Raw genomic sequence first — 9,371 nt, forward strand, 5'->3', positions numbered from 1 at the left:
CGCGCACACGGAGTTGAACGCTCTTCTGGCGATACGAACGCTTTGTGGAATGTCGGGAACGATCTGCAGGTATGAATCCTCATACACTATTTTCCCCCGTCGTTTTGCCTCTGTCAGAAACAATTATTTCATTTAAGGGAACCTGAACGAATGACACTTTGTTCATACATATAGCACTTTACAACTCCTTGAAGGTGCGAAAAGGGCTTTGCGATAAAATAAAGAGAAAATACATTGATTCTGTAGACAAGGCCTGAGGTCACCATCACGCCCCTCCTTAAAAAAAAAAAACAGATCTAGCAAACACATTTAAGTAAAATCCACATCTACTTTAAGATAATGCAAAAGTTATATAAAAGTTTCAGCAGTTTCAATAAAAGTCTTCAGCGTAAACATAAACAAGATTATAAGCTAAATGGTAATAAAATGATTATCGGCCTTCAACACACACACATACATTCATACATACATACATACATAAAATGCTGGTCTATCCCTCCTGCACCTCTCCCGATCTGTATTTTTATTTATTTTTTAAATGTATTTTGGACTTAAACACTGTCCACATAACCTAACCTGACAGAATCAAATTTAAAAGGATTTATGCTAAAGGAACAAGCAAAAACGGGAATAGAAAAGCATCAAACCTTAAAAAACGTTAACCTTAATGTTTACACAGCCCTTAGGTGGATGGTTTCAAGGTGGGTCCCTTAACATCAAATCAACGAACCAGCACATTTTGTCAGTGATCAACTCGACAAGAAACACTTAATTCCTCAGAGACTTTATCTGACAGGACCTAAAAGGGATAAAAGAAACTTCAACATCAGTCACCAGGTAATGTTTACACAGCCCTTAGGTTGATGCCTTCCGTTTCAAGATGGGTTCCTAACAACAAATCAACGAACCAACACATTTTGTCACTGATCAACTCCACATCAGTCACCAGGTAAGTTTGGAGGATGTTGGGGCTTTATTTTTACATTATCCAGCAGTTCTGTGCAGCTGCGCAATTAACTCACGTTATCGTTTTGTTTCATTGTTTTGGTAACACATATTTAGTGCGTTCTGCATTTTTCGGTTTATTACAGCATAAAAACTGCTGTTTATCTGTTATAGACAGTCAGGTAGTCTGAGTTTTACAACGAGTGTGTCAGGAAATAAAGGTTCTCATCTATAAATGACAAACAAAATAAATGTACTAATTTTAAAATTATGAACATACAAAATAATACAAAAAGAAGTGTATTAAAGGCTTATATTTCCACTTATTCTCAAATTAGTGTTCACATTTTATTATTTATAAATAGGTACATTTATTTCTCATTTATATTTTGCAGTTTTAGTTTACATAATGATGATGTTTTGCACAGTTCCATCTCAGCCGACAGTTTCTTCTGCTCTCAAAAAGTATTAAAAAGTATTGGAGTAATAAAAAAAAAACAGTGTCTGCATAATGAAATATGACCTTATGCAAATATACAATCAAACAATAAATCTCTCATAAATATATAAAAAGATCATGAAATTGTGAAAAACCTGCACACAGATTTTAAACGAGCCAATATATTATTATTCTGCTATAGATATTTTATTGGCTTTATCATTGATTATTGTACAATAATAATTCTTGTTTTTTATCTGCAGAAGAAACTTCTGTCACCACATCTACTGTTGAAAGGGAAACATTTGACTGTTTTCTTTTAACTGTTTGCTTTTATTGTAGCTCTGTATGGAAGAGGAACAGACTGGATCCAAAATTCGCCCAAACTTAAATCCAGTTGATCCAGCTGAATGACCAACCACACTCTCTGATCCAGTAAGAATGGATTTGGTGCAAAGAGGTCCTTTTCAGACCGATAAAGACTTTCCAAACAGGTTGGCAGTGGATTTTGTTGTGGAGAATGCTGTCACCTTGTGGATGAAATGTGCAAAAGCTGCAGGGTTGTTTTTTACACAATCACAGCCACTCAAGAGATTGAATTATTTGAATTATCGGTTTTCTTTCGTCTTAATCACAAATGTAACTTTACCAAAAAGGTTGTATTTCTTTTCTGTTTTGGGCGAATAAATTGGCTCGTCCGCACTTACATTTAAGCTCAACTCTTGAGATTTTTCAAAGGTCAAATGTAGAGAAAGTCTTATTTATGAACAAATCTGCTACTAAGTGGATCCCTTTAGAGCCCCATTGTTTAAATGTATCATGTGATAGTAATTTATAAGCTTGATTGTTGGTCAACGGCATTTGTACTGAACAAAAATTCCATTTAAAATGTTTTCTTATATGGGACCAAATTTTTAGGGACTGAGATACAACTGGGTTCTGGCATTTAAATTTAGAAAGATCTGATGTACAATATAGCAGTGACTTTGCTGTGTTTGGGAAGAAAGCTCGATTTTCCAACCGTTCCCAGTCAGGTCTGGTTTTTCCGTCCCAGAAGGACATACATCAAATATTACATGACCAATAATACAGACTAAACCTAGGCAGTCCTAATCCTCCCAGGAATTTTGGTCTTTGCAAAAAAACTTTTTTAATTCTGGGTGTTTTTTTATTCCAAATAAATGATGAGACAAGAGAATCGATTTTTTTTTTAAAAAACTTTTAATGAATTATAATAGGGATGCATTGGAAAAGGAATAAATATTTTGGCAATACGTTCATTCTAACTATATTTACACGACCAGCTAATGAGATGGGTACATTACCTAGACGCTTAAATTGTTTGTCTGTTTGTTGGTAAAGATTCAGAAAATTTTGTTTAAAAAGTCCAGATATATCTTTGTTATGTTATGTCACAGAGTTTAGTATTAAAAACCTCCATAGATTTAAATCTGTGTGGGTTCTGAGGTGTCTGACATGACATGGCACAATGATAGAATAGCTAATTCTGATCCTTGAGTTAAAATGTATGTGTTTATGGTAAAGGAGCAACCATAAACTTGGGAACTTTTGATTTGCTCCTCAACCTTATTAGGAAGTCAGACTCCAGACAGAGGATTTAAATAAAGGCCTCCCCATTCTACTTCAGGCTTTCCCCAGGACAACAGATTGGAGCACAAGATGGAAGATCTTACCATTATTCACGAAAGAAATTTAGACGGGACAACTTTTACCCCTTCATTTTTTTCTGCAGATCTTAAGGACCTCCAAGGTTTTGGTTCACCTGAACCTGGCTCAGGGAAGAGGTGTTTTTGCCTCTGTGGAGGACAATACCTGTGCTGTGAAGGCATCAATAGAAACCTAACCAGTTTCCAAGATGAAAAGATGATAGAAGATGTCACATCTTCAACTGAAGGCACTCCAACAGCAGACAAACCTGCGAAGATTGACAAAGGCGTGCAGACAGAAAGTGAGGAAAAATTCACTTTGAAGACAAAAAACCAGAGACCACTTTCAATAAACCATAACATGCAACCCAACCAGGTAATGTATTGTTTTTTTTTTACTTTTCAAGCAATTTTGATTCATTATTCTTTAATGAATAATTAATGCAATTACACATGAAATTTCCCTAACATCTTTTACAGATGGAAATCTATGGGGAACATGCGGTACCTTACAGTCATGTTGGAGTCATTTATATCGGCAGTTCTTCTGATGAGGACGACGATGACATGAAGGAAGATGGCGCTGATGTGGACCGGACCTCCCCCCCAGAATGACATGTTATTTTCGTTACTTTTCAAGCCACATATAAGCTCTTTATAAAAGTAATAGCAATCATTAATTGTAATCAATATATATGTAACCAACGTAGTTCGACACGTGTGCATCGCATAAGAAAATGTAGAAAAATATTATATCATCATCTTTGAGTTGTCTTTACATTTTAAGAAAAGTTTTAATCTCTATTTTTGATATATCTGGTAAGTGGCTCCTTATATCACTTAGCTAAATGTGACACGAGTGTACTTCATAGATATTCTTCAAGGTAAAATGTCTATATTTGTGAGTAATTACACTATCAAGAACTATTGCTTCTGAAATTTGTTTGATGTATCTGTGGTACTTGGAGTCGTACATTCGTTTTTAATTTGATTTAATCTGACACTGCATATTTTCAAGAAATGTATCCTTGATTATGATTATACTGTATTACAATAAAAAATCTGTGACCTAGATCGGTTTGAGTTCACCTGGGTTTTTTGTGTGTTCGGACTCATTGTCTGCATCCTGTTATTATTTAATAGCGTTCACAATTTTACATTCTTTTAAGAATCTGAACGAAAGAATGTTACCTAAAAGATCATTTTATATTAAAATCCATAAAATCATTCTTGCTGCATCAGATGCAAATTCTATTAAAGATGGTAATTCCTGTTGGTTTTTTTTTTCTCTTCAATAAAATTTAGAACACTGATTACGCAAATGACAGTGTTTAGTAAAAGCAACAAGCCCACATATGACCGGGAAAACTCACCGTTTTGTAACAAAGCCATGTAAACACGTGAAGCTTGTAAACATTAAATCTCAAGGTTACAAAAGTCCTGAAAATCTGTGTCCGAATTCCCTCCCTAATCGATAACTATAACGGCATACAGTGCTGCACAATTTAGTGTTTATAGTTTTTAAAAGCAATTAAATGCGTGCGTGGTAGACCGGATAGCTTCTGATTTCCGGTTCCTGCAGCTTGACAAGAAAAACAGAATGGTGCAATACTGCCACCACCTGGTGTGGAGGTATTGCACCAACTGCTCCTGTTAAAACTGATTTTCCAAAAAGCGAGCTGAGACACAACTTTTTATTTTTTGAAAGCAAAAACAAACAACAAAAAAAGAAAGCAATAAATAAATAAAAGGTATTTAATAATAATCTAAAGTCTTACAGTTGCAACAGGTTTTTTTTTTAAAAAAAAGAAAGACATAAAACATAATCAAAAGTCCCAGCTAAAAAGAAAAAGTCGCTGTAAAGTTTACTTACCTTGACTCATGCCTTGCTGGAGTGAAAAATGGTTGAAAGAAAAAAAAAAACAACAAGGAAAAAAACATATCAACTCCATTGTTTTATTGAGTTTCACAGGCAAGTCAAGTAACACAAGCAACAGTGAAAAGACAAAAGCATTTTTTTTTACAAAAGAAACAACAATATTTCACACACTCAAAGCGTCACAGGAACAGGCTGGACTGCGAATAGTAGTCGCAAACTCCACAGCGCGAGGGGTATGAAAATAAATTTTAAAAAAAATTGATACCCCCCCCCCCCCCCCCCCCCCCCCTCCCTCTCCACCCCCTGGTGGTCTTGGGGTGTAAGGAAAATGAAGACAGGATGGAAAGAGAAAAAAAAAATAAAGTATTGTCTCGTGGGGTCACTTATGCCCGTTAAAACAGCGGAGGGAATGGGTTTCGTGCTAGCCACCGAGAAATGCATCGTGGGGTCACTTATGCCCTGTAACACAGCGGAGAGGATGGAAAGAGAAAAAAAAATAAAGTATTGTCTCGTGGGGTCACTTATGCCCGTTTAAACAGCGGAGGGAATGGGTTTCGTGCTGGCCACCGAGAAATGCATCGTGGGGTCACTTATGCCCTGTAACACAGCGGAGAGGATGGAAAGAGAAAAAATAAATAAAGTATTGTCTCGTGGGGTCACTTATGCCCGTTTAAACAGCGGAGGGAATGGGTTTCGTGCTGGCCACCGAGAAATGCATCGTGGGGTCACTTATGCCCTGTAACACAGCGGAAGGAGTTACATTTTTTGCAGGGGGGTCATGCAGACCCCAAAGCACATGCCAACCTAAGCGAGCGGAAGGGTTATATTGACAAACCAATACCTTTTTACATGCTTATCACAGGTAAGATTGATAACCCTTGTGCTGTCTTAGGGGAAAAGAAAAGCATGGATTAAAAAAAAAGATAAGGAGGGGGGGTCATTTTAAAAACGCATACCCCCCTTTGGTATTGACCCCAGACAGGTACACCCCGTACACCCTCCCGCAATCGAAGAGGGTCGAGTTCCTGAATTTTTGTTTTTTCATTGTGGATTGACTCAGTCCAGTTTCATTTTTAGCATTTAAATCAGTGTTTTTCAACCAGTGGGAGATGGTCAAGTGTGCTGTGGGAAATCACCCTCATTAACTGATGTAAAAAGATTTCCATCTCCAGGATATCAGCTCTTTGTTCATCCTTACAGGCGCTGAAAAACAAAACACTAAGAAATTAGGATTATGAAAGCTCTTTGTGTTTATTTAAAGACATTTTGATAAGAATAACGGTACCCCGATTTAGCTGTAGCTTCAGCTGTTTTAGAAAAAGTCCCGTTCCTTTAACTGTCTCCACCAATCCTTCTTGGATTCTTAATCACATGTCATCAGTCTGACCAAGTAAGTCTTCAAATCCTTTTTCTGAATTTTGCTGATAAAGTTGCTCAGTTCTAACAAAAATACCAGCTGAAGCTCATCTTTAGCTGTGTAGCTTACTAAAGAAACCGGTGTCAGACTGTGGAACAAGTGAACAAAACAATGAAGTTCAGAGACGCTAGTCTTTTTTTTTTTACTTTTCAAGCAATTTTAATTAATTATTCTTTAATGAATAATTAATGTAATTACACGTGAAATTTCCCTAACATCATTATATCTTTTACAGATGGAAACCCATGACACATATATGGTACCTTACAGTTATGTTGGAGTCATTTATATTGGCAGTTCTTCTGATGAGGATGACAGCTATGGAGATGAAGGTGACGTGGACCACTGCTCCCCCCTAGAATGACATGTTATCTTCAGGTTACTTTTCAAGCAACAAAAGAAGCTCTTTATAAAAGTAATGGCAATCATTTATTGTAATCAATATATGTAACCAATGTAGTTCCACACGTGTGTTAAGGTAAAGTGCATCACCTAAGAAAATGTAGAATTTTTTTATCATCACCTTTGAGTTGTCTTTATATTTCAAGAAATGTTTTAATCAATATTTTTTGATATATCTGGTAAGTGGTTCCTTATATTACTTAGCTTAATATGGCATGAGTGTACTTCATAGATATCATTTAAGGTAATTGTTTATAATTGTGAGTAATTACACTATCAAGAACTATTGATTCTGAAATTTGTTTGATGTATCTGTGGTACGTGGAGTCGTACATTCGTTTTTATTTGATTTAATCTGACTGCATATTTTCAAGAAATGTATCCATGATTATGATTATACTGTATTACAATAAAGAATCTGTGACCTAGATCGGTTTGAATTCACCTGATGTTCATTATGTGTTCAGACACATTGTCAGCATCCTTTTATTATATATAAAAGAATAACGTCCCCCTTTTACATTCCTATAAGAATCTGAACGTAAGAATGTTACATTAAAGATCGTTTTAGATTAAAATCCATAAAATCATTCTTGTTGCATCAGATGCAGTTCCATTAATGATGATAATTCCTGTTTTTTTTTCTCTTCAATAAAATTGTCATTGAGAATGCGTATTTAGAACACGGCTTATGTGCGCCATCAGGCGGATACGAAGAGAACAGAACACAAGGGACGAATCATCATTCCACGTCTGGCCATTTTTTTTTCAAGTCCACACCACGCATATGTAATAACTGTCTGGACACACAAATGACAGTGTTTTGTAAAAGCAACAACCCCATGTGAACGGGAAAACTCACCGCGTGTAACAAACAAAGCCATGTAAACACGTGAAGCTTGTAAACATTAACTCTCACGGTCCCGAAAGTCCTTAAAGGCTCTGTCCAAATGTCCTCCTTAATCTCTACATACTTTAACACCATGTAGTGCTGCACTATGTAAAATTCTGGGTTTTAAAAAGCAATTAAAACCGTGGCTGTCAGTACTCACAGCTTCCGCTGTCGGTTCCTGTAGCTCGAGAAGAAAACAGAATGGTGCATTACCGCCACCGCCTGGTGTGGAGGCAAACTACTATCTTAACGCTGATTTTCCAAAATAAAAAATAAATGAATAAATATTGCTTTTTGCCTTTTACTTCTAAGGGAATCCATCCTGAACCGGTTAGTGAGCTGGTGGTGCAAAAGCCCAAAACAGTTGGCAGGGACGGTCTGAGCTCCACACTGTTCAAGGCATATACAGGTGATTAATTTAACTTTGTGTTGCTTTGTGACAGCAAGTTAAGTTGGGTTTTTTTTTTCTAATCTTATGACTAACCAAATTATGGTTACAGCAGATATAATGAATAAAATTTAAATGTAGTTATGAACTCATGTCTAACTTTTGTGTGTTGTGTTTCTCTTGTGTAGGACCACAGCCAGATCCATATATGATGACATCTGGAAGCAGATTATGCCAAGTGCAGCCCCAACCTCTCGTGGCTGTGTTGGATGGGTTTCTGAGATGGAATGAAAGAGAACCTGGATATGTATTATTATGGCAAATACATGAATGCATACCTTAAATTGCACTTATCTTGTCTTTAACAATCAGTTAAGCCTTCTGTCTTACTGTTGATGATCTGAAATGTTATTTTTTATTGTAAATGTTTGATATCATTTGTGTTGTGATTAATCAGTTGTTGTTGTTGTTGTTACCAAAATATTAAATGAGGCACAATTTTGACCAAAATTGTTTTATTTGTTCATCTAATTTTTTGTGAAGTCAAAGTCACCTTTCAACAGAAAAATATTAAGAATATAACAATTATATTTAATTAGATTTTAAGAATATGTGAGAACACGAAATTTTTCCATACTATTTGCACATTATACATTTTTAAAATACCAAACATTAATTCACTCTTCAAAACAAAAAGTCCATGATCATTTGCCAAAACGCGGAAGTTTATCCAGATCTGATTCCCACTGCCCAAAATGCAACTTTATTAAAAGATTACACAAAAATTTCAATGGATTATTGTTGGTGATGATGTTCATGATCATCACAGTAAGTTTGAAGAAGATTTACTGGAGAAAATTAGAGAAATTACCATTATAGTTCTCCTAAGCATACTGCCTTTATAGTTAAAGTAAAACATTTGATCCACCCAAAATGCAACTATTAAAAGATTACGCAAAAATTTCAATGGATTATTGTTGGTAATGATCTTCACTAATATCTAAGCAAGTTTGAAGAAGATTTACTGGAGAAAATTACAGAAATTACCATTATAGTTCTCCTAAGCATACTGCCTTTATAGTTAAAGTAAAACATTTGGTCCACCCAAAATGCAACTATTAAAAGATTACGCAAAAATTTCAATGGATTATTGTTGGTAATGATCTTCACTAATATCTAAGCAAGTTTGAATAAGATTTACTGGAGAAAATTAGAGAAATTAAAGTTTTAGTTCTCCTAAGCATACTGCCTTTATAGGTAACATAGGACATTTGATCCACCCAAATTGCCACTTTATTAAAAGATTACACAAAAATTTCAATGGATTATTGTTGGTAAGGAT

At 35.5% G+C, this 9,371-nt stretch overlaps 1 protein-coding gene and 2 long non-coding RNA genes across 4 annotated transcripts in view; all 3 read right to left on the bottom strand.

Annotated features, from left to right (window-relative positions):
• LOC144992163 (putative helicase mov-10-B.1) overlaps positions 1-9,371 on the bottom strand; it is a 203,024-nt gene that overhangs the window by 18,580 nt on the left and 175,073 nt on the right. The window lies entirely within an intron of this gene.
• LOC144992174 (uncharacterized) lies at positions 3,108-4,645 on the bottom strand. Of its 2 annotated transcripts, none has more exons than XR_013656033.1 (3): positions 4,425-4,645; positions 3,565-3,650; positions 3,108-3,320 (listed from the first exon to the last, which is right to left on the bottom strand). It is a non-coding gene; the product is annotated as an uncharacterized LOC144992174 (long non-coding RNA). The 2 variants fall into 2 exon arrangements; XR_013656034.1 differs by having other exon boundaries at positions 3,560-3,650.
• Positions 4,994-7,898, bottom strand: LOC144992172 (uncharacterized). Its single transcript, XR_013656029.1, has 3 exons — positions 7,802-7,898; positions 6,616-6,702; positions 4,994-6,133 (listed from the first exon to the last, which is right to left on the bottom strand). It is a non-coding gene; the product is annotated as an uncharacterized LOC144992172 (long non-coding RNA).

This window comes from Oryzias latipes, chromosome 5 (assembly GCF_053564925.1).
Source record: "Oryzias latipes strain Hd-rR chromosome 5, Olatipes_Hd-rR_3.1".
NCBI lineage: Eukaryota > Metazoa > Chordata > Actinopteri > Beloniformes > Adrianichthyidae > Oryzias > Oryzias latipes.